The sequence below is a fragment of the Bombus vancouverensis genome, chromosome 5 (genome assembly GCF_051014615.1).
Source record: "Bombus vancouverensis nearcticus chromosome 5, iyBomVanc1_principal, whole genome shotgun sequence".
Classification (NCBI taxonomy): domain Eukaryota; kingdom Metazoa; phylum Arthropoda; class Insecta; order Hymenoptera; family Apidae; genus Bombus; species Bombus vancouverensis.
Window position 1 is genome coordinate 10,252,941 of NC_134915.1, and position 26,435 is coordinate 10,279,375.

General features: G+C 43.2%; 1 protein-coding gene across 3 annotated transcripts in view; it reads left to right on the top strand.

Moving 5' to 3' along the window:
• Sulf1 (Extracellular sulfatase Sulf1) overlaps window positions 1-26,435 on the top strand; it is a 78,110-nt gene that overhangs the window by 16,507 nt on the left and 35,168 nt on the right. The gene's annotated exons all lie outside the window — the stretch shown is intronic.

Consider the following 26,435-nt stretch of genomic DNA (forward strand, 5'->3'; position numbering starts at 1 on the left):
CTAAAACCTGTCTGTCCAATAAATATCCATGCGAATACGACAGTCAAGCCATGCGCGATAAACATCAAAATTGTAGACAGGCTGTTTGCCAGAAATTAACATAATTGCTGACAACAAAAGAGAGCCGAAGACCGGAGTTTAAAAGCTGGACAGGGAGGCCGTTTTCCTTCCAGCAATAGAGCTCCGTAGCTAATTTTCCCCTCCGGTATCGTGTCATTGTGTTCGGAACGAACTGGTCGGGGTCTACCGGGAAAATCATAGAGACTCGATGTCCAGCGTCCGGTAAGGATGCTGGGAATATTGTACGGCCATATGTTACCAAAACGTGGTCAGCTGTTTATGACGCCGATTCGAAACGTCCCTAGTCCGTTGGGGGGCATCGATTGTCCATTTATCAATCGCCGGTTATCGGCTCTCGATCCTTCTCTCGGTCCGGTGACCAAGGGAAATGAAACGATTCAGGGAATGGTGAAAGGGGAGCGGCTCTCCTGTTTCTGAGGGATGGGTATCTGTCGCGATCGAGACCGATAAAGCCGGATCTCTCTGTGCCTGTGACCGATGGTTCCTTTCTTTCTTGTCGAGCCGGCCAGTGACTCTCCCCGAACGAACTTCGGCATTCTATTGGGGTTGCAAGAAATTTTAGGGACTAATGGAATCAATTTTTAGTCTAGTTTCAGCTTCTACTCACTTGGACTCTTTCAAGATGGGAAGGATTTTTCTTCTAATAATGAAGTCAATGATATAATGGAATGGAATATAGACAGATCGTAGCGAATTTAAGATCTGAGAAAAGTAAGTTAAAGTGTGATAAATACTCAGGTGTCTAATTTAATGTACATCATTGATAATACGCCAGGAGAACGTATTAAAAACCACTTCTATGTGTTAAATCCTCTTCGATCGAATCCTTACATTCTAAGCGAGTCGAGAAAGAACGGGACCTCTCTCAAGTGGAAATCAATCACGTGGCCGTGGTGGCGTGAAAAAAAGCGTTCACGGTGCAAAGATCGCGACGCCGCAACGAATAACGTGCTTAGATGTATTTTCAATGGCTCATTTGAAAATTACACGCCATTCTCACGTCAACCGGGCTACTTGGACGTGTGCTCCAAGACGTTGCGTGACCTCACCTGGCCCCGACGTCGCTTACACCAGTTTGCATCAGTCCACATCAGTTTACCTGACTCACAGCTACGAGCAGACTGCCAGCGTCGATCAGAGCGTCCTTCTCTCTCTCTCTTTCTTTCTTTTCTTTTTCCCTTTTTTCTCTCCCTAAAGCCCGCAACATAGTGAATCAGCGTTCTTTTTTACACGAGCACCTTTTTCCTCGCGAGCTTTAATCCTACGTCTGTCGCGAGCAAGCCCGAATACACAGCCGAGGCGAACCTTGAGGGGTCGACAAATTGATGGCCACGGACGTCAAGGTGGCCGTACGCGGCTCGTAAATCGCCGCGAACAAACAACCGGATAAATATTCCTCGGAAGCCAAGCTGGATCGATTGATTCTTTTGGTAGACGTGTTTCGTCGGGAATGAACGACAGACGCTCGTCGATGCCGACGAAAAATATTCCTTCGAGTGGGGTGGATGGCTGTACGGGGTTGTTTTATCGATGACACGACAGCGGGGCTGACAAACGTCAACGACGTGGCGAATCCGTTGCTGACGAGAGACGTGGCTGTGTTTGAAGGAAGAAAAAGAGTGGGACGGGCGGCGGACACGTCGATAATTCTGCCGGGGGATCGATAATTCGATGTACAGCAAATAGTAATCCCCCAATTTCAGGAGAAGATTTCAATGAAATTGTTTCGTCTAAATTCAAATGATCGGGCTTCACCATTTTCTATTAATCATTGTCAGTGTCACTTAAATATATCGATAAATTTGTAGAGAATAGATGCAGCGAGAGTAAGAAAGAAACGTTGTATCGTTGCGTAGACTGCGAATGTTTATGAGAATTTACATTTCCATAAATCCACCTAAGAAATTGTAATTTAACCTTGGAAAATTTTCAGTATTTTTCTTCTATATATTTCTCTTTAGAACACTATGAGTAAGAAATGTTAATTAGAGAAGACAAAGAGGTGCTTATTTGGAGTTATGCAAATAAGTGGGAACATAGTTGAACAAATCAGTTGTTTACAGTCGTATGTCAACACCTAATTAAGGGAAAGCGGACTCTAAATAGTCCGGCGATGAATTATTACAAAGCCCACGTAGCACTATTTTCAGTCTTCGATCCACTAAAATAACTCGCAGTCTGACTACAGCTGCTTGTACTCGATCACGCAAGTTCATCGGGACGAACATGAATTTATGGTCTCCTTATACGTGTTCCTTGTACCTAGCATCCAAGTTTGATGAAGATCCCATTAGCGTTCAGGGTACTAGGTTCAAAAAGCAGAACTTGGAAATTGAGAAAAAAGACGAGGAAAATCCCATTAGTCTGTCACGATCTCACGTTACTGCTTGAAGTAGATCTCGTAGTGAGTTTTGAAGATCGAAAGTAAGTAGGGAATTTCGTTAGTTGATTAGAAGATGGTTATTTTGTCGACGGATAGACCGAGACTATACCTCGTGGAACGAGGTAAAACGATACCTGGATCGTGTCATTTCTTCTAGCCACAGTGGCGAATCTGAATCGATTTCGCATTAGCGTTGAAACGGTTTTATATGCAGAGGCTTTGAATGCAAGAAGATTCTGCCTTAGTAATTAATTAAAAGACGGACGCGTGTTCGTGACGAAGCGTATCTCGCAAGAAGACAAAGGGAAATCTAGATATGTAACAGTTCTTTCATAGATTTGAAAGAAAAGCCATTTCTGTGTAGAAACGAAGCGATTCCTAGGCGGTTGCGAGACCACGACATATCGTTTCTCTCGTCGTTGGCAATCTAGATCGGTTTGATAAAAATCCGGTGGCTTTCCTCCGTGGCAACGCGCCGGAAAAATGGTTTCTTGAAACCAGTTAATCCTGTTGAAACACGGCATGTATGAAAAAGGGTTGGAATCTCGATAAAGGGCGACGAAATCGTTTTCAACTGGTCGATCGATCATCCCCGAGTCTCAGCAGGGTACTATGTACCTGCTGGGCCGGTGCATAATATATGCGACTAATTGCCAGTCGTTTCATTGGCTGTAATTTCACTTTGGATTCCACGCGCCGTCTTGTTTCTTAATGGCCCGTCAGCTGATGCTGCCACCCACGCGTACGATCCCACGAGTTATACGTTCCCTTTAATCGAACCCATCTCGATGCAAATACGGAATCAAGAAGGAGCACTCCGTGACGCGTTTCTTCTCCTCTCTCGGTCTGCTTCGCGTGTCTTGCTAATTAGACACATACCTGCCTTCGTGTAATCGTATCGTAGAGCACAGAGATATCGTAGTCGTCGTTCGTTTGTTATTTGCTTGTGTAAAGCAGTTTCGTTTTTAAATCGGTAAATGAGCGATGACCAAAGAAACGTTTCGATCCGTCAAACGTTAATTCCAATGCAAATAGTTCCGATTACACCTCGACTGGTAAATAACGTGGAAAGGTGTTACAATGCAGTAACCCTGACCAACGAATGGGCGAGTTTCTTCCTGTGCAATCGTTTCCACGTGACTTACACACGGAACATAACAGGAGAGGAATGAATAAGAAAGGAATGGAATGGTAACTGGAAAGAGGAAAGTAGGTGTGGCGATGGGCGAGAGGGAGAGAAACACCCGCAACGATCGCGCTTAGGGCGGGTCCAAAGGAATGGACCGAGCTCGTTGCTTGCTGGTAACCTGTCAGCAATCGAACAAACGAGATCTGCTTTTCCTTGCAGAAAAACCAGCTTGTTTGTCACGTCGCCTGATATCGTAATATCGGTAACAATACTCAAGTGCGTTTGCGTAGCACGGTCGTGTCGCGCCATTGTTCGTAAAGGTCACGCGCCAAAGCGACCATTTAAATACAATTGCGAGTCTTCGCGAACTTGCTAATTGCGATTCGTCGAAGAGCTTGTTATACGCATGTTAAAATGCAAAACGATGTAGAAATATAACACTGTATGTATCGTGTCATTGCGCCACCTTCTCAATCACACGTAGTATATTACCTGCACTTTCTTCCCTTAAATTGATTCGATAGCTTTCATACCACTTAATCAACAGCATCCAATCGCATAATCGATTACACATCGAGGGAAAATAAAATCAATATCAGGCCAGGGTGGTCGTAAAGGAATCCGTAAAAATGAATTCCTTCGAAGGTTTCGCAGCGGCAGTTATTCGCGTCCCTCTTCTTTATGGCCCATAAAAGGCTCCGTTTGATTTACGCTGCAGACTACGCGGAACGACTATATCTCTGGAATCGTTTGAGTGCAACGAGTCGCGTTCCTCGGACGGGAAACAGCCGGTGAGATCGAGCTGGCAATTAGCCGGTAGCCAACGGGATAGTAGGACCAAAGGGGTGTTGCAGGTGGGTCGCGTGGGTGGCAGACAAAGGGCGCGATAATCCGCGTAAGGCAAATCCGCGCGTTAAGAACAATGGCGCTGTCCCCGTGCCCGTGCGAAGTACATTAAATCGCACTTAACTTTCCTTGCCCGCTTATCGCTCGTTATTACTCTTTCGCCGCGCGTTTTATTGTCCCGCCGCGGTAGTTCTAATTGGCTTATTCCGCTCTGCGGTGCCTGTACGGGGGAACAGGAAACGAAATATACCGCTGAGAATACCAGTTAAATCGCCGCCCAGTCGTCGCAGCCTGAGAAACTTGTTATGTATTTGATTTTGTCACGTACGGTTCGTATTAAGGTATCAAGCTTGAAGATATACAGTGGCACATGAAAGTAATCGAACACTTCTAGTAGAGTATTTTTAAGTATATGTTGTGTGTGTTACACGAAACTTGTTGAAATTTCATTAGCACTGTAACGAGACACGACCATGATTGTGGTAGTAAAATTGGAAATCAATATGGAAATGTATAGACAAGTTACAAGCCGTTTATTGCAAATATATACATACTCTGAATAATTGCCTCAAATTGGTGGTCCTATTAACAATCGTGACTTGTTAATATAACGGATAATTGCCTGTTTAAATAACTTTGCGACTTTTGTGAAGTATATGTTTGCAATAAATTTCTATTTCGAGAATATTAATATCGATCGTAATTTTTTCATAAAGTATCAAAGCGGGTTAAAAATATCATCAAACTGGATCGATTGGTATAATACAGATTTAAATTATCTTATTTATATATTCAGATTCGATTGATCAATCGAAAGTATATTAAAGTAACAAGTAATAAGTAAGTTAAAGTATATTCAAAGATAAAGGAAAGGAACGCAGTTTCGCGAGTTGCAAGTTAGACGATGATTGGATTCTCTCGAATGCCAGACGCGTTCGTTCGAGAAATATTTCACACGGTGCAAATTCAGGAAGACAAGTTAATCATCATGTAATAGTAGTAGGCAAAACTTTGCTCGGTATTAAAGAAATAGCAAAGGAGCCGACCGCTTTTCCGTTGTTCACGGTCTGCTGCAGCGTTTTCTTACGGCTATCGCGAGAAATCACGTTGACTGACGGCCGGCGTGGTTGTAAATCAACGTCAACTCTGGGTTTCGACGGTGACACGCCAGGATCCTCCCTTTCGTCGGGTTGCCAAGTTGCAATATTCATCGGATACACGCGATGTTACTCAAGAATGGATTCGACGTGTACCTACGGTACTTTACCGCATAATTCAGCCAAGTTTCTACACTTTGGTTTTCGTTGTCAGAATCAAATATCACCTGTGGCATTTGACAAATCGAAACCCCGCCCCATTCCGTGACACTCTAACGTGACTGTGTCTATAAACGCAAACATTCGACCATGAAGATGATCTTCGGAAGCTAAAACGATCTACTTTACATTTCATCAATTTCTTGATTTAAAAATACACCTCAAGAATATAATTTTTAATCATCGAAAGATAGAAAGCTTACTTAATTGATGATAATATAATTTATCTCTACAAGTTTCTGTTGTTTATTTTATTATTTTCTAGATGTTCAGAATGAATGAAAGAAAGAAATTGTTTCAATGGAAGGAGATATGTTCTGAGCGACTGAATACACAGCTTTTCCCACGTACAAAGGCCCGACTATATATCCCAAAACACGACATAGCGAGTGATATAATCTGTAATTGCCCTGGCAAACCATTCGACGCCAGAATGATTTACGGACAGCCATCGGTGCCAGCAAGGCACACAAAGATAAAGGGTAATTATTTGCCGTGGCAAACGTCGCGGACTAATAGGCGAGATAGTTATAATTGGGGTGAATTCTTCTGGCTAGCCGTTATCGCAGTTTATGGACAAGCTAACAGACGACTCCTCTGGATCAACTAGAAACGATGGAGTTCTCCATCGTTCTCCGACTTTTTCGTCCTCTTTTTTCGTTCCTTCTCTCGTATGGCAGAGGTCAAAGAACGTCGTGCAAACGAGTGCACTATATACACTGAGAAGTCGATTCTCGAGGTATGATGCGTGCATATTAGAGGGAACGTGTTCCGCACGATGTCGTAAACGTTCTGAAGTTTATTTATGCATTAGAATCGAGCGAGCGACGTAGGCACGCGGTCATTAGACAAATGTTAAACGATTTCGCTGATTAATGCCGCACACTGTCAGTCACATTGGGTGGTGCCAAGGAATCTTAATTGGATTTCCACATTTCGCGCTTTTTTTCTTACGTCGGCGTTCGATTGAACGTGATCCGATGTTTTACGAGGTTGACTCGCATTCATGGAATACGGTGGTTTCCGGCGTTTTTCTATCGTACAGACATAATTCCGCTCGAGATACTATATTTCTTGCCTAATTTTTTATTTAAAAAAAGTAGCGTTGCGGAGAATTTTCGTCCTTGATGGCTTTTAAGAGTTAAGAAACCATTGAAGCAAAGAGAGATAAAACTAGCAATTTCCAATACGCTACTTGCCTTTATTACAAACACGTAGCACATACAAACATGTGTCTGCCAAGCGAAGAACACTGCGTTACGTGTAAAACACGATGCCTTTATGTTAGGATGACATAACTGTCTCTTGCTCCCGTGGTAGTTGGTTGGTCGCCAGAGTTCGCTATTGTTTATGACTGTTTTCTGACTCTCAAGGGGATCAGGGATAATTCGATTTTCTCTCGTTCTTAGATGGAAACGTTCCCACGACGCCTCGACACGCACGTTACGCGATGTCTCGTGCCTCGATCCGCGGAATTCACCGTGTCACGAAAGTTTCCTCGCACGAGCAAGAAATCGCAGAGCACCGCGAGCAGGTGCATTCCACCGTGCTATCCAGACCGTCATTGCATCCCTGTTTCTTCGTGAACGTTCAATTTTCCCACGTTCTGTTCCCGGTATTTAATGTCTCTCTTCATTTTCTCGAAAGTATGGTTCAGAGATAATAAGCGTTATACGGTAAGAGTTGTAAGATTATTGGTGCCAGAAGTTTCGAAATTGAAACCAGAACTTGTGCATTTGAAGGTAATTGGAAACAGAGACTGTAGGAAACGCATGCTACGATAGAACTGCATTACTATGAATCTATATAACTGAACTTTACTGACTCTTCTCACGAGCTATCAGCTTTTGGTCATATAATGGAAGTTTATATTGTCATAAATGGATTTGATCCGCGAGACATCATTTAATCTCTTGCCTTATAATAGTCACACTCGTTACATTCTACAAATAAGAATTATATTCAACAAGTTATACCTTCTTGTATCTTAATGATTTTCATATTACTCATAGCAATTTAAGAGCAGATAGTTAAGTTTGATAAGTGTAGCAATAAAATAAATCATAGGACAAGGCATTATTTCATGCCAATAAATAGAGCTGCTTTAGCTTCGATGAAACTTTCGTATTCCCGAGAGACTATAAAATTTAGAAATGTTACAACCTGTCTACTGTAACCAAATATGTATAGTCCCGGAAGTTTGGCGCCGCGCTAGTTCTACCTGGTCAACGGTGAAGTAGATTAAGGCGTTAATCTTCTGTAACGCCAGACAACCCATTATACATGATAAGACTTCGAAATTTTTCGAAGTACTTCTTATCTGATGTATTTGACTGGCGTGGCCTGGCTGTTGATCTATCGCACTTGTCGACCATATAACATTTCCTATCGAACTTATACTTCAGTGTCCCTCGCACATTTATGCTTTTACCGAATCTTTACGTCTCTGTCAAATCTACGACCACTGAGTCGCTCCATTACGATCCATAGAAATATTTCTGTAGTGTTATAGTAAATGCTTTGACTATTGCTGAAAAATTCTTTAAAGTATTATACCATCGAGTAGCTTCTACAACCTCTGACGCAAACTTTTCAACGTTTCTATCTATTTCTTGGGTATTGGGCATTAATCACATTACCTGCGTAACGAAATTGAGAAATTTACAAGAAGCGAACAACTGTTGCGTTCGAGCGGGCTGATATATCGTTTGAACGAGGAAAACGATACTTTTGCGCGTGTTTTTAATTCATCGGCCAAGTGGTTGAATTGTAGAGGGACTTATGGTTGGAGCTAGCGTGTGACAAACTCATGTGCTGCATCTGAACGCATTACCTAATTCAATCCACGCGTCTCGTTCGTCATAGCATTCCAGTTGGTGCGGATCGCAACAGTGTTACTCCTAACAGGCGAGAAGCGTCGAATTGCTCGTAATGCGTGGCCATACCGACATAGCCATAGGGTCATTGCACTGTGAAACGTTTCCAATTCGCGCGTATCAGCGGGTATGTTCGCCTGGTGCACGGATAAAAGCGGCGCGGACGTCGCTTCAAAGGTAAAAGCTTTTCGATTAGGCCAGCCTCTGAAAGTCCAGGCGCAAGAAACGCACTGCTGACTCGTATTTACATCTAGATAGGCTAGGTTTGAACCGTTAGGCTTGCAAACCAGCTTCTTCGTTACTGGCTTTTCATTATCGAATCGGCTAATGAGATCCGATGTAACGCGCTTCTTGCACAATTTCTAAATAACTAAATGGCCAGAGATATCAGTTTGAATTACACCGCAATTTCTGGATATAATACTCGTACGACTCTCTATACCTGGCGAATTTTTCCATGATTTCACTTACGATTGGAAACCGGAATGTCGATACAAATTGCTTCTTGGTTAACTCATGCTTAAGCTGAACGTACAGATATAATATCGCGGATACGGATACTTCAGTTATGTTACAGGATTTATTATTAAGTATGATGTAAAAAATAATTCGAAAGCTACTGTCGGTACGGGATTATCAGATTACTGTGTTTGTTTATGAGCCACTGACTTTTAAGTGCTAAAAGAGTACATGGCTACTAAGGTTTCGGATGCACGTTACTCGACGAATCTGAAAGATATTTACGTAATTTCGAATTAATTACAAATTTCAAAAATCCGACAATTGGAACGTTACAATTACAAATTCATATATAAACGTAATCGATCGGAGCAATACTATTGCAAGTAACTCGAGCTCAGTGATGTTTCCTCGTGGACGATGATTAACACGCGATCAGTTGTCATCGAAAGGAACTCGTGTTTCTCTTCGCCTGTCACCGATTTCCGATTAATTTGACCGCGCTGCGAGACAAATGAATACCACACGCCGACGCTACCGTTGATGCATATAATACACCTGAAGGGAGTTACTGAATTATATCGCGTAATTGATTCCAACGCGTTCAATTTCACGTATTGCAGCACGCTGGACGCGAAACCGGTCTTAATTGACACGCAGCTTTCGCATGCGACTAATTGAAAATACTAACACGTCCGGACTTCGAACAGCGCGTTGTTTCCTCTCCGGGCCTCGTGGACCTGTTATCGATTCGTCGCCGGTGGATGATAGAGAGCGCGAAACACGGTTAGGTGTCTTTCGCTCGATCTACGTTTCGCCGCGGACATCCACGATGATTGATGAGCTCAACTGGTGTTCCATAGTTTATCGCTCTATTCTGTACGCGTGGTGTAGCTTGAAAATGCGATAGACTGGAATGACACGCTGGGAATAGCTGAATTTCCCCCCAAGTACCGTTTAACGGGCTTCCCTGAAGAAGATTTTCGATTTTTGGCTTCTGGTTGATGTTGGCTACTTTCCAGTGTACTGGGCAGCTTTATCGTGTTCTGACAGAGGAGCGATTACTTGGCTTCGCCTAAATTCCCCTGTTAAGTCCATTCCTGTGCCGTTGCCTCCAACGGGTTCATCGCTTACGCTAGTCGTTACACTGCTTTTCCTTATTCTCCGAATAAAATTCACCATCGACACTTGCTGCATACGTACATGTACGCGCCTTTCAAGAACCGATCGACTTCACTCACAATTTCATTACCCAGGTACATGATTCACGTCCAACCTTCTAAAAACAGAAGACACTTCCATAAGTAGATTTGTCACAAAAAGATGACAAATTCTTCGGAGTTCTCGACGAATCGTTGCGAACATGTTGGCGAAAGGGCAACCCACTGAATAACTGATTAGACTCGTAGCAAGGTTAAAATCAAAATGTGCATCTACAAGTCAGATTCGTACATTAATCGCCAGCCTTTGCTCTCTCAATTTTCGAATATCATTCCGTCGGCCATACTTATATATATTTGATACGTCACAGGATTTTCGAAACGACCAAAAGAAACGTAGTAGATACTCGCGAAACTTCATTTCCTCTCATCCTAATCCGTTCCGACACGGGGGATCAGCAAGAAAGGCTGTCACTAACGCACAGTTCATCCGATCATGGATTCGCAGCTCCTCTACAAACCATCGCGTATCCCATGTCTCACAAGCAATCCTCTCAGTGTCGCGAGGTGTTAGCAATGGCCTCTTAGGATCCATTCATCCGCGGCCTTGGTATGTTCGCGGTGAATACCATTAAGGCAAGCATTCACAGCGATTCTCCATCTCTGTTCGATCTGTTCCATTCACCTTGCAGCTCGTTCTCTCGTAGTAGGTGAGAGAACGTCGGCTACGATCCGAGAAGGTGTGCGTCGGTACGTCTTCATAGACCGGTCGGCCGGACGATGGCACGCTTTGGTTAGACGATCGTCTCTTCGGCTTCCGTAAATGCGCCCTCGTGAACAATCGCCGTCTATAAACGCGCTGCAGGTATTCGAGATAACAGACAAGCCCGCGGAATGCAGGCCCGCCGAACTCGTACATAGTTGGCTTGTTCTATCTTCATGGCTGACCGGTTCGTAGCCTCCGTAAGTAGCTTATTCTGTCTGTTTAAGCGACTTAAGGCCTGCGTTGCGTCGTGAGTCTTCTTACGCGAGAAATGCGCGACTCGTCAACCATCGTTAGAAATAACGAAGGAAAAAGGCATTAACCTGCTAAACAGCACGTTCTTCGATTAGAGACGCTGTCTAGCTAGGGTCGTATTAAACGAGAGTTTTGCCATGCGTTAGCAGCGTTTCTAATGCAAATACGTGACAGCTGGAATTTCGAACGATTGTTTGTTGCGAATAGACATGAGATATGTGGAAGAACCGGGTGTTCGAGATTAGGGTGTGAAAGGCAAGTGCGCGAACACGCAGGTTTTTGGTAGACGCGAGTGAACGCGCTTGGAATGTTGCTCGAAGTGAGTGAAATAAATGGTAAGATACAGAAGGAAATACCGTTATTAGCATATATCGCGTGTCTGAGATAATACTCGAATTGAATTTTCGTATGCCGTATCGTACTTTACATGCTGCAATTGAATAGTTTCGCTTCAATAAAAAAAAAAAAAAAATTAGAGACCAACTTTTGGTAACATGGACACGGTTTTCGTCGGGCATTCGTCGAGCGACGAAAAAGTTCAAGCGCGAACACGGCGTGACTAACGGGATTCGGGTCACGGTTACAGCCGCTCGCCGCCGCGTAATTCACAAGTTGGGAGAAAGAACGAGATCATCGTAGACGAAACAAAAGCGCTGAGAAAACGTTGAAAGTTGGCTTCGAGCCGTCGGTGACGCGTCGGACAAATTGCCCCTGGTGGTTGTCTTCGCTCTGTAACTTGACTCGTTTCCTTGAGAAAGCAAAACTTAGCATCGTGAGCCTTCTGCAAGCTCTCCAGTCACGATCTTTTCTTTCGGGCTGGTCAAGGCTGGAATTTGCTTTACGCGACATCGGTGCAAAGTATAGAAAACAATCGAGTGCCTGCAAATATTTGACGCCGTCAGGGAATGTGTGTTTGTCGAAGAAAGGCGATACGAGGAGATTTTTCTCCCTTAAAGCATCATGTCCTGTAATTCGATATTCTTCACCCACGTTCTCGTTTAGGATGTACGTAATTCTCGGAGGACTCGCACGAATAGATCTTCTTAGAGAAGTTAGTTAGGTCGCCTTTAGGCTCTACAGAAGATCCTAAGCCAGACGTCTTGAATGCTCTTCTGTGAGTTTAGATTCTAGACCACCTAGCAAGAAGCTTCGTGTCTGCTCTTTGAGCGTAACATATACCAAGAATATAGCCAGCCTCTTATTACGCAAGGAGCAGCAGGAATCACGCAGGAGCTAGAGATAGAGGTTCGTTTCATGTAGGACCAATTTCCAATTAATCACGCGGACACGCGATTTCATCGATAACTCTTGGGGAGAAGTCGAGGCGGCCGGCAGAATAATTACGCGCAATTACTCTGTCGTTCGATTTTGCAACGTCCACCGGTGGACGTTATTACCGTTTAACAAGTATGAGTATCGATTAATGTTGCACCGGGAAAGTCGTTGCTATGCTCGAACAGTTTCGCCGTGTGTTAAGCCACTAAGGGTCCCGAAGGGATAATGACGAGCCACCGCAAAGTAATTTCACGGCAGAAAGATTTAGAGGCACGCATTAGCTGTGCCTATCGCGAGGCGATACACGGAAAATAATAGCGCCATCTTCGAAGATTGACGCCTCGGTTTTCTCTTTCCTTTTTCGTTCTTTTCGCATGAAAAAGGTATGGACAGTTCTTATTTTTCGACGAAGCTTAACAGCGGGTATTTCCTCCGCCCCTGTTCCAAGCTGAAATCGTCTGTAGTATATACAGCCTGCTTATTGAAATTTCTCTGAGAATACGGCTTTTGACGTGTACTTATTCGCATCCTATCGTTTCCAGCGTCTGAGCATTTCGAGGTGACGTCAAACTCAGTCTGGGAGCATGAGCACCTGTTAGACGCTTTCTTCCCTGCCTTTCCGATTCTTTTCTCCCTTTCTCGAACGTTTCCTTTGCATGGCTTAATCTGTAGAAAGTTCTGTGCAAACAACCGATGAACATCTAACCGATGAATCGAATTGATACGTGGATACGATTGACGAAAAAATTGAAAAAGAAAAAGGGAAATCAGCCTGCAGTTCTGTTGTCTGAAATGTTTATGGTTGGATCAATCGGAAGAGGGTGCTCGAGGCCCATTGAGACGTAACGTTCTTAAAATTCAAGCATCAGATTCGTGGAAAAGAGAGAAAAAAGCAGCCGCTCGTTAATATTGATGAGTTTTGGCTTTATTAAAGCGGCCAATTATTCATTCGGAAAGGTACGCGTTAATCGCTTGCCCGAAACACAGGTACAGAGAGCTCTGGCCAGCGTCTCGATCGAAGAAATCTTCGTCCTGATTATGCAGAAAGTATTTTTAAACGTTTGCGTAATATACGTGTATATTTGGAAGCCTCGTGACATCGAGTAGCTCAATTCGAGGTCCGATAAAATTATTGACGAACAAAGTTTTATACTTCGTTTTATTTTTTCCACGTATGTGCCTATATCTTGTTATTGATAACTCGAGGAGTTTCTTGGAGAAAGGAAATAAAATGTTAAAAGATTTGATAAGAAAAAGATGATCAAGAAAAATGTACACAATATAAAAATTGTGTAAAGATCTACGAATCTATCGTTTTTTCAATTACGTTCGCAAAGATATGAATTTGCATAAACACCCGGCCTTATCATAATTACACGAGATGAGATCTAAAGCGGATGAATGTCTCGTCTGTCATTACAACTAGGTAAAGACAAAAAATACGGAAAAATACGAAATATAAACGAGATCGTTGACGACTTTAGGATAAACTGGGAAATCTTATGTTGGAACGACAATAAGAAACTAATGTATCGAAACACTAATGCATCGTAATTAGTTGGTGGACAGTGTCGGTGGAAAAAATTTCTCGCAACGACGCAGAAACGATTTTTTCGCGGTACTCTGTATTTGAAGTATGTAATTTCACATTAATGAATTTAATTGGCCGACTAGATAGCTGAAAACCGGCTCAATATTGTGATTAACCGTGTAACCTGCTATTATACATTTTTTCTTTTTTTAAATAGCACGTACGCTCTGACGACTCCCTCGCTTCGGAATAAATCATTAAAAACTATTACGAGGTCGGAAATGTTTTCCACTTATCGATTCCGCGGATTTCGGAACACCGGATACTTGAACGGTGGCGACAACTTGTCGATTCATAAACTTGAAGGCAATTTACTTCAAGATATCTAGACATTTTTCCACGCTATATATGGAATTTCCAAGTGTCTCAATTACCACCGTATAATCCCAAATTAGATCCAAATAATCACTGATATCTCAACCTCGTTCTTCAAAGCAACAGTTACATAATTGTTAAGAAAAAAAAGTCTCCAACAGTCTGGAGAATATTTCTCTTACAGGTACAGTCACTCAGAAAAGCATTCGAACACCTGTGCAACGTTTAAGAAGGTTCCTTATATTGCACACTAATCTTTCTACAAAATATATGTTCGTATCAAATAACTCGTAACTTGCACGTACATTTTCAGATCGCCTTCAAATTTTACCAATATAATCATAGCAGTCGTATTTCATTACACCATTAACCAAAATATTTCATGTCACATGTAGAATATATAAATAAAAGTTTTCTATGGTACGTGTTCAAATATTTTCCATCAGTATAGGTCGAGTCCACGGAACTTATAGCCGTCTATTTCTCAGCTGTATCATGAACAGACGCTAAACGTCGTCTTTCCGACATGGAGCCCCATATTCCCGGTTTTACGTGTCCTCGTGGCGCCCGCGCCCGTGAGAAATCGCAACCGCAGACCGCTGCATTAACTAAAGTGCACCTCCGAAGACGGTGGAGACGGCGTCGATGTATCGCATCAACCCGATGCACAGCTTTTTCCTGGTCAACTGGCAGCCTTCTCCTTTTTTTTCTTCTTAAGCGACGCCGACGGCGACACCATCGATTGGCATGGTCTTGGCTCTCTCAGAGAATGCGATCGAGCTATTAATCCACCTTGCGGCTTGGTTCAAGGATGAGGCGGTTGCAACAGGCCGCAGAGAGCACGCAGCCCGGGTGCTGGCGATTGTGCAACGTCGATTGCATCCGTTTGGTGCAGACGCACTTTTCTTTTCGGCTCGTCGAAAGAACCAACGAGGCTCTGGTTGTGTAATCTGCTGCCTCGTTGGCAGAGCCTTTGCTCCTGTCGTTCGAAGAAAGGGAAAGAAACGGGACAAGCGCGACTAAAATAAATAAGCTATGTGGCTGCCTCTATGAACGTCGATCCCTAGGTCCTGGCTTTTTCTCCTTGATGTATGTGGCGTCTGATGCATTGCACCATTAATAATAGTAGATAGAGGCAATGGAGGTCTCTGTCGATGTTACCAAAGAGAGAATGGAATTTGCCAATGTACTGGCGTGTTGTGCCAGGTTTACACTGACCAGAGTAATTCAACGTTATTAGAACATTAAAATAATATGTCTATTGAGCTTCCAGGCGATACGCCAGCTCTGTCATTCCAAAGTTTACGTTTATTGCTGGTGTTTCAGGTGTTAGAGATGATAAAACATTACCATGAGTTTGCTACGTATTGCTCTCTCTATCTCTCTCTCTCTCTCTCTCTGTTTGCGAAACTGCCGACAGTGCAGTGTGAACTCAATATTAGGATATTGGTCGAACTGGATGAGTTCACAGAGCAACGTGTCAGCAAACGAAGCGGTAACTTCGAAAAAAAGCAGCGATTCCCAATTAATGATCGAATTATTAAATTATTCCGCGTCGTTTCTGCGAGCTTACGCGTTGCACCGAGGGTGCAACCCTTTCTTTTTCAGCGTGCTCGGTGCTTGGTGAACGCGAAAAATACTACGGACCTTCATGATACATACAGGTGTAGCAATTAAACGAGGCGAATTGACCGGCTGGAAAAATGTTAATAAAAATGATTGTTCCGTGGCATGTTAATTAACGGAACGAAGGCGAGGCGAAGCAAGGGAGAGAAACGGGACTTGCCAGGGAGTAATATAATCTTATGGCAGCCACGTGCTGCGCGTTATCACGAATGTATACCAAGCATATTAATCGAGCGAAAGTAAAAAACCAGCCACGATAATACGCGTCAGTATGCCGGTAGGAGGCAACAAAAATTTTTTAAATTTATGGCATTATTAAAACAGGTGCTCTCTCCTCGTTCGTGAAATTTACGTAAGACCTTCGAATTACGATTTTTTCAGACAAAGTCCCTGATAACGATGGAAAGTGTATAAGGCGTGGGATTTAAATGGGGTATATTAATCTTCTCTATGACTAATTGTCTTATTTCCTTGACTTTCCGAGACATTTGTACAGTAAAATTTTTCTTCGCCGTATTCACCTATGATTCCGAAGTTGTCGCTTTTACCGTTTCATCGGCCTCTTACAATTTTTCCTTACATTTCTAGTCTTTTAAACATTTTTCCATACATTTTAATATTCAAATCTAATTGCACTTTGAAAGTGAATAACGAGTGAAAAATTGACGTCCTTTTCAAAGTATATTCTCCGCAAAGGCAGAAGATGTCGGAGGAAACGCAACGCCCGCGATATTCGCGCATTACAAGTTAAAACGCAGGAACTCGAATGCGTGGGTTGATAAAGCAGCCGCCAAGCAGTCTAGCATTCTACACGGTTGCCTCTCGGTCCTCGTCTTACCGAGGATCGTTCTCTCCTTTCACCCTTCGACTCGTCTGCCTTGGCTCGGCCGTCTGTCAACTTTGTCTTTCACTGTTTCTGAACCCGGCAAGGTTCACCCTTCGCTCTGGAACGTGCACGCACGCGAGTAAACAGCCACGTCGACTGCCACCCTTTTCTCCTCGTTAATTACGTGTCGCTAATTGTGCGTTATCCACTGCATCGAACCGCGACCTTTTCAGTTCTCGCCTGTCTCTTACCTTGCTGTCTTTCTCTCTCTCTTTCTCTCTCTCTCTCTCTTTACGTTCTCCGGTGATTACGATCTCGAATGTTGCTTCGGTGCGAAGTAATTGAGGAGAGCGACGGTAGATGACTTCTTTAGAAAGTCCTCCTCCGTACACGTGACTAATGTTGTTATTAATCGAGTTACGTAAAGGGAAATCGGAGGACGTTGAAGTAAAAAAAATCAAATAACTATTTCTTGAGCTTCCTTTCGCTAAAAGTGTGGTACACCCGCGAGATGGTGAACAGAGAAGAGGGACGAGCACTTGTGGAGATTACAGTTGGCAATAAAGTTGACGGATCCTCGCCTCTCCGGTTTCGTTCTCTCCTCCCTCCAAAAAAATTTCTGATTTATCTCGCCACGACGTTTAACCGGGAGAAAGCCGCCGGTTTTTATCTCGAACCCCTCGCGAGAACCGAGCGCAGCTTTCATTCAAACTCGGATCGTCCTTCGTGCTTCCGCGGAGAAGCGTACGCGTCCGTGCGATACGATCTCGATCTCGTCGTGCTCGAGAAAACCGTGTGCCCCCACCGGAGAATCTTTCCCTCGAAATCTCTGGCCTCTTCGTCCCGAGAACAATAACTGCCCGTGCGGAGGTTGCTTCGTGAGAGCCTTCGTTGTTTCTCATTTTCACGCTCCCCGAACACCTCGTGTCCTCCTATTGGTTCACCCTCCATTTATTTTTTCGACGACCCCGCGTCTACACTCCGCTGTACTTCTTTCGAAGTTTAAGGCACATTCATATCCGAGGAGAGTTGCAATTTCTGAAATTTATCTGCGAAATTTCATTCGTTTTATTATCAAACTCGTTACTCCTGTGGCATATTTATCAGGACATTTATTAACACCAATAGCTTGTAACTTATGATTTGTAAAATTGTACTAATAATATTAGTTGAATCGTATACGAGACCTCAGGGATCAAAAACATATAATTCTTGTAAATGTTCGATCGACACCAATGCTGTATAAAATTCATTCAAGTACAAGAAACGAAGTGTGCATTCAGACCGGTTGATATGCGAGCAAACCAGAAATGTAAATAAACGCAGTGCATATAAATAAATGTAAATTTATATAAACAGAAATTACGATACGTTTCAATTTTGAAGTTATTTATAGCGCGAGAGCGGCGTCTGAATGGAAACTCGTAGGGAAAACCGTGCGGCGTGCAGCTCCTTAATATCGCGTAATTCTCCCTGCAGCGAGTAACTTAAGACCAGTGAACCAGACAAACTGAACGAATTCTCGGAATTAATAAAATTGCGATCATCGGGTCACGATTAAATTTCTTTTTTTTTTTTTCGAGTCGCCTCGTTTCCAGTACCGTCATTACATTAATAAATGCAAACGGCCGAAGGTCTGAAAGTAGCGAGGCAAATGATGAATAATTGTTGCCTCGCTTGCACGTTGCGAATTAAATCGCGCGACAGCGCAATAAACAATCACCGAGAGTGCATGCGGGAATGCGCGGCACGAATCTAAATGTGGTTTCCAAAGGATCAAAACGAACGTTGCTGTTACGTTAATTGTTTTAACATCTCTTCCTATTGAATCAGCATGTCGAATCGTCGCGGAGAGCATTGTGTTTCTTTTGAGAATTCATATAATTAACCCGGGTGCTTTTTTGGGCCATTTTTTAGAGAATCGTATTTTTCTATTAGAAAAGAATTCCCATTTTCTTAGAAAATTTAGAACATTTTTCATTGAGAAATTCCTGATTAACAAATTTCTTTTATTAGAAACTTCTTTATTAGAGAACTTTTGTTCTGGGAAACTTTTTATTAGAAAATTTGTGTATCGAAAAAGTTTCCTCTTACGGATTTGCCTGCTAAGAAATTTTCTAAATTAAATTGAATTTCAGAAAAATATGGAGCAACCGTTATTGTGTGTGATATAATTCTATACTAAAGATATTTTTAAAACGTTCCCTTTCTCGATCGTAACGAAAGCAAGAGCGGGCGATAAAAAGTTAGAAGAGGGTTAACGAAGGAACCCGTGCGATTTCCAAGCGGATACAGGAAGCGGCCATCACACACCGAGGCCGCGAGTGCGTGTCGCGGCGCGCGTAAATGTGCGATGTGGGACAGGAAGTTTCCCTTCTGTTCGAATTCGTCGAACACGACGCTGGTATCGTTAGAATTCTCGCGGATGTAATCTTTACGTGACGCATCGCGTTGCGGGATATTTATGACGTGGTCGTTCCAGGATAGATTATTCGAAGAGCGCACTTTCTCTCGAGAGTGTTATTTCGATGATTATGGTTATGCAGTTGTCGTAAAGTTTCGTTGTAACGTTAGACAGGATAATTTAGAGGATATAGTTCTGTTATGTGTATACTATTACTCCTAAGTTGTGAATTATGAATGTTATCGATGAGGAAGATCATAGTAATTTCAAGACAGTGAACGTAAGATGATAGTAATTTCGTTCGACTAAGTATCAAGATGTTGCTCCTCGATGAACCATAGAAGATTATGGAAATAATCTGTTCTAATTTCTGAACTGTCAGTTTCTTGCCGATGCCAGCTAAAGTTCGTCTTTCACGTTCGCTATGACACTCGAAAATTTGGGTCTGTTCATCGCACATATGGCGACCAGATCCACGGAAGTACAAATGTCTGCGAAGTGTTTGACACACATTCGAATATCTGGAAAAGACAGGGACTATCGCCGGTATCATAGGTCGTTGTCTCGTTAGAAAAACGAGACCCTTGGTTTCTCTAGAGGAATGTACCTTGGGTTCTATGTGAAAGCCGAAGCCGAGCTTACGATGTCCTCTTAACGTCTTCATCGAAAATAAAAATGCTTTACGAGCTACACTATCATTTTAAACGCAAAGGAAAGACTCTACTACATATATCAATTCTATCCTGGTTGATATATCCTTTGCGATTCTACGCTCTCCTCGAAGGTACCACATTTACAATTTTCTCCGTTCACAATTTCTCTCCGTCGATTTTAAGTTCGTCTTTACAGCTTCCATCTCCTTGAGTTCTCCATTCAACGAGAAACCGAAGAATACCTCGTACAAGTCAGTTACGTGCGACTTTGATACATTCGCGGTGCAGTATTCGCAGAAACCAGTATTTCTGCATCGTACTGGGCGTGCAATAAGATCGGACAGGAATATTCAAACGAGCTTGCTGGAACGAGTGGCACGATTCAATATACCAGGGGCCGGACAAACCGTCTAATACCTCGAACAAGACGTTCGACGTGAGGCAACAGGAATACACGCAGGATAATCTTCGATTTCCATATTCTTTTGTGGCTCGAATATCCTTGGCAATGAAGAACCGCGATTTTTTTTTGCAGTGAGTTAAGTACCGTTAACGGGGTAACCAGCCGCGAGGCAATTTCTGCGCGGTCGATCGGTGACTTCGACGGGTCATCGTCGCTCCTCGATCCTCCATGCCGGGTGTTAACGATTGGACCGTACTGGGTGCAGCTTCGTGCGGAGAACAGATGCACCGAAGTTCGATTGCAGGGTCGATGGACATCGACGCACACGTCGTGTTGCGTAAAGTCGAAACGCGCGACTGCACGCCGCAGCCACATTATCTGATTGCGCTGAATTCAGTCCGCGTTCGTTCCTACTGTTCTCTGTCCAGGAAATGACGTCAGAGATCGCATATCGGGAGCGAGGCTCGATCAGAATTTACTCGCTGCTTTGCCTATCTCTATTTTTCCCCAAGATAATCTTTATCGAGGAAAATATGTAAATATATATTAGGTGGTCGAATAAAATGTTAAATTTATATGCTAAGAAAAATGAGCCTCTCGGAAATCAAACTGATTCTTTTTAAATGTCTTCTGTAGGCCGTAAAACAGATTGTATAACAAACTATACGTATAGCCAGTTTTTGATCGCTTATTGTTCTGTGATCATAAAATATATCACGAAGAGTATAAACGCATCGCGACACGAGATTATTCGACCACATTATACTTTTGGAAAGGCGATCAATCACTCGCCTTGATCGTAATTGGTTTAACAAGAAAGAAAGACGAGGGTATGTAGATATATGGTCATTGTATTGACGGGTGATATAATTCAGAGATGTATAGGCTAATAAGAAACCTTTACAAGCAAGAAAGTACGAGCAGAATCGATCAGGTATCGAGACTGCGGAACGAATCGTTTTCCTCTCGATGTTCCGCGTTAGAAATTGTTTCGATCGGCGTTATTACGATTCCCTGCTGTTAGCACATCCAAGGCAGGCAAGACATTCCCATCGTTGGAGAATCCCAATCGACAGGGTCTGATGATAGGCTGGAAGGATCGTCGACTCTCGTAACGTCGAGACGAGGATTAGACCATTTGCGGTTTGCAATTGGCCGCGGCTCGTCGAGCAAATAACAAGTCGGTGAACGTTCGCGATTATCACGCGTATGAAACACGTGCATATATCGAAGACCATCTCTAGATTGTCGATTCGAATCCTCTAGATTCTCATTTGCGTCTCGATGATTGAAACTGCATAACTCTTTGTTCCCTTGCGATTCTATGACTTTACGGAGCAGGATTTTTGTCTATCGTTATTAAAGAATTGATTGTATCAAGTCTTACAGGCATCATAGAGTTAGATACTTGATTTCGTTGATAAAGTTCCATACTTCATTTCCAACGTTAAATAAAAATGTACGACATCAACGATATATATCTTCTAATTCGATCAGCCAAGCGAGGAACAATACAAATCCCAGAACAAGTTTTCATACAGCGTCAAGTTTCATCAGCATCGCTGATGGCATTGATAATACTACAGATAGGTAATGTATATTCGACTATGATTAAATCTGCTCCATAACTTTTCAAAAATTGGAACGAGACCATTAAACTTTTACTCTCGTTGAGCTCGCTGATTAAATTACCTGGAACGGTTTATTATTTCAATCGTACAGCTTCTCATTCATACTCCTTTTGAACTCTCTGACTGGATTATATTACCAGCAGTTTATTATACCAAAGGGAAGAATTCTTATAACACGATTTGCGAACAAGACGCAATTTCCGATTCTGCAACTACCGTCGTTTCATTCATTCAACGTTTGCATACGCATATGCCGTGGATGGATTCCCTGGGCGAGTGCAGGAGGTCGCGTTTCAGCGTGCTTCTCCCCATGCAGGCCGCCACGTACACGGCCAGATACGTGATTTTCGCTCGCATCCCAGCCAAGCCGGTGTACGTGTGTGTATCTCTGTGGGTCGCGTGTGATCGTTATCGTGATCAACGGCACGATCGTTTAGTTGCCCGTAAATTTCGCAGCGCTTCCTACGCGCGCGCCACAAACACACCACCTCGAATGAATATTCAGCCAGGTCCTCGGAAGAGTCCCGACCTACAGACAGAGAATCGACCTACACTAAGCGGCGTCGTGGAACGTGTCGCGTCGCAGGTTTACACGCGGGCAACGAATACGTAACATCCGTTTTACCTGCGACCTACTCCGCCCGTATATAGTGTACATCTGTCGATGGCCTCTGCGAGAGCCCACCCACGCCACCTTTCAGCGTGCTAGCGCGTACGTAAATTACGTTCCTGATGGAAGCATCTTTCATTCGCGAACAGGAAGATCGGACGTGACTCTATACGCAGGGAATAGGAACGAAGACGACTCTGTACGTATACGTGTACACTACGCGAAGCGAATGTAAACGAGCATGCATTTAGAGTGCTCGACTCGTCAGAATCGCTCAGAGAGCAAATACGTGCGTTACTTACGATCGAGTCTGGATTAGGTCTGCGTTGGATGACGAATCATCGAGGAATGACATGATGTTAAAGATAGATGCAGACGAGCGATCTTTTTCGTAGTGAACATTGTCACAATGATTAGGTAGTGCTATTGCACAGATAATGGCAAAATTACCATAATTTCCAGATATGTAACTATTGTATAAATAATAGGTACACTCTTGTTCAGAAGTTGTACGAGACGCGTGTTACTTTCAAGCATAAGCTGCAATAAAATAGATTCCTCGGGGAATCGGGACTCGTTTCCTGTTTCTGCGACTACACGTCGCCGAGTACGACTCCCTGCACGGCCATGTAGTTACTCAATTGCTGTGCTTGCGAAACAAACGGAGAGATTATTGTTTTACTATTCTTAGTCACCTCGTCGTGCTCTGGTCGCACGAGCCCTGCGACAACTGAAAATATATGGAGTTCAGTGCATTGGTAGCTAACGTTTTGCCACTGGAGACCACTGCAATATCATTGTTGGATCTACGTACCAGCGACCCAAAATACCGTCGTAATTTGGACCAGTGAATCTGGACCTCTTTTTTATAAGAAGAAGGATAAATGTTCTACGTACACAGATGACCAGATTCATAGGGTAATGTGAAGCTCTCTGGATGCAGATGAGTTTCTCGTTAAAACTCCCCCTCCTGTATCTGCTCCTTCTATGAAAGTTTCAGACCAGGACCCGGACCTAATTCGACATACAACCAGCTAACTGAGAGGGTACCTCTTTATCAAAAGTTCTGACGTCAGTATCCTCCTTCCTTTGCCTCTCCATCTTCATCGAGGGACTTTTCATTCCTTGAACTTTCGTAAATTAATCGACGTCCACATGACCAATTACCAGGATGATAAATTATATAATGTATCGCGACAGGTTTCTCTTGGCGAATCGGATGAAAGGTGTTCTTGAGAGAGTTGAAGAAAGAGGAATATTGTTTCTTGAACGTTCGACAGACCCACTCCATATATTCTGTTCTTATTTGCCTACCTGAATCAGTCGGCAAAGGTGATTATCAATTAGCGGTAATTAATGCAGGATTCAAGACACCGAATCGGCCGTGACATGGCTTTCTGATATCCTCTCAGCCGCCTTCAGACACGCGGATCTAACTTCAGAGGAGCTGTTCTCGCTAATTAACGATACATAATACTGTCGTTTGTTCGTTGATCTTTTTGGAGAAATTTCTTTTTAAATGTAACAGGAAAACAAATGAAAGACGGGAAGTTTTATTGAAGCGGATAGCTGGTATTTCGAGGAATCTCTTGCTTTATCGTTCTTCTCGTGCACGAAACTGTTGCTCACCGTGAGATACTGTTCACCAGATGGCTACGTAAAGATGAAATCTCGCTTTCTCTGATCTATGTAGACTTCGCGTGATCTTACGTGAACTTTACGTGAACTTATTCTGAGTTATACAGGAAAGGTGCGGTAACAATTCTAAGAATATTAGCTTGAAATACTGCGTTAATATCTTCTTCTTCGTTGAATTCTTCGTGGTGGGTCAAAGATAAATTCGACATTCGCTAGGACAATTGGAAAAGTTTTTTGGTCAGAAGGGACAGCAACAGAGGGTATCGTTCCTTATTCGAGTCGCGTTGTGGATACATCGAGGACAGAGTGGCACGTATCGAGAAATTTAATAAAAGGCCGTATTTCCCCGGAAATAGGTCGAGGAAGGGGGAAAAGATCGCGACGCGAATACCACGATCGTCGCGAAAAAGTCTTCCCGTTTCCACGAGATCCGTGGGAACCCGTTCGAACCGGATCGTAAATTTACTCGCTGCTCAGTTATCCGCATCCATATTCCACTTCCTGCCCTAAAACGTCGGCCTTCCATTCTTCCACGCTGATCGATCGGAATCGCGGTCACTCTTAAAAGCGATCCTGAAATATCTTCTACTACTCGTAACTTATGGATTATACTCGAAAAACGAATGAAAACGCTTGATATTTCAAAAGTTTCTTGGCTACGTGAGGTGGTTTCGAATAAAGACGATGGTCTTGATGGGGTAAGTGTAGGACTATTTCAGTCAACGTACGTAGTTTGCTTTGTAATTCGAGCTTGGGTGTGAGCAATTTTCAAATCCTTTACGTTTGCAAACAAATTATTGGTGGCGCGATGAACAACGAAATACGTATATTGTGTGGATTGACGGTCGTAATTGTTTATGCGAATATAATTTCCACTCATCAAAAGGAAAATTTATTCAACTAGTAACAACTCTCGCTTGTAATTATCATAATTCATTTGCGTGTGCATTTATTGCTTCATTTCTACGATTCATTGTGTTGTGTATTTTGTTAGTTCTTGTATATATATAAAATCGCTTCGCTGATTCGAATACTCTTACCATACAATTATTTCAATCGTTTTCTCATTTTTGATATTTTTCCTTGCCGAAGATTGGATTTTAATACGTCCAAGTTTATATGACTTAAATAACCATGCTATATGAAATATGAAGGGAAGACGATCGACCTGTCTAATAGAAAATGATCAAGCACAAGTGTTCAATGTTTCCTCAAGATAATTCAATATCCAAGTTCGCCCACGTTCGCGCGATAACATCCATCATGTTAGATATACCTTGAGCCGGTAACTGTCCCACCATCCTGAAAAGTGTGTATGTATAGCGCGCGAAAGAAGCAGCGTTGATTTAAGCGTCTGCCACAATTCACCGCATGAAACACGGATAATTCAGGTGCTAACGACTATTTACGAGGCGGTCGATCGTTCGCGAAATGTCTGCCGGGTGGAATGCGACGGAGGGTTGCCATAAAACCCCAACTATCCGATTATGGTTGTGCTGTGCGCGCGGCTTGTAGCCTGGTTCGGTCGCGTCCATTCTTTTTTACATCTTTCATCTTTCGTTCTCGAGGCTTTGCAAGACCTTGCTCGCCCTGGCTCTCTACCGTTCGCCTTCTAGTCTTTAGTTACGGGGATCACGTCCCGCTTCGCATTCGCTTCGAATATTCGATAGAGCTACGTTCCATTATGACTGAAGCCACGGCTAATAGCGGCACTGTTGGTTAATTGTTTCGCACGGCGTTGCACGATCCGGTTCGTCAAGTTATTGGCAATAATTAGCGGACGCGTAGCTTGCTACTCGATCCCGAGGCATTGAGCTGTTACGCAATCCGTTTCGGTCGCGCAAGAATTTCAGCCCTGAGCGATTCAGCTACCATCATGCGATCTTCCTGTGTGGCACGGCTACCAGCGGACTTAATTGTCCCGTTTCATGGGCTGTGTTTTTCGCTAAAACCTATCCCTTCTTTCAGAGGATCGAGCATGATTACTAGAGCGAGACTCATGGCTAGATGGGACTCAAAGTCCGATCGAAATCGATCGCTTCAGGCTATGGAGGAACCACTTCTCGCTATGTCGTTTAATAATGCTCCTCACCGTGTTCAGCATAGGGAAAGTGTTTCCGAATCGGCGATTAATCTCGAACGAACTATGACACTCATATAGATATCGGTAATTTTGGTGGAAATTCTAAACCACT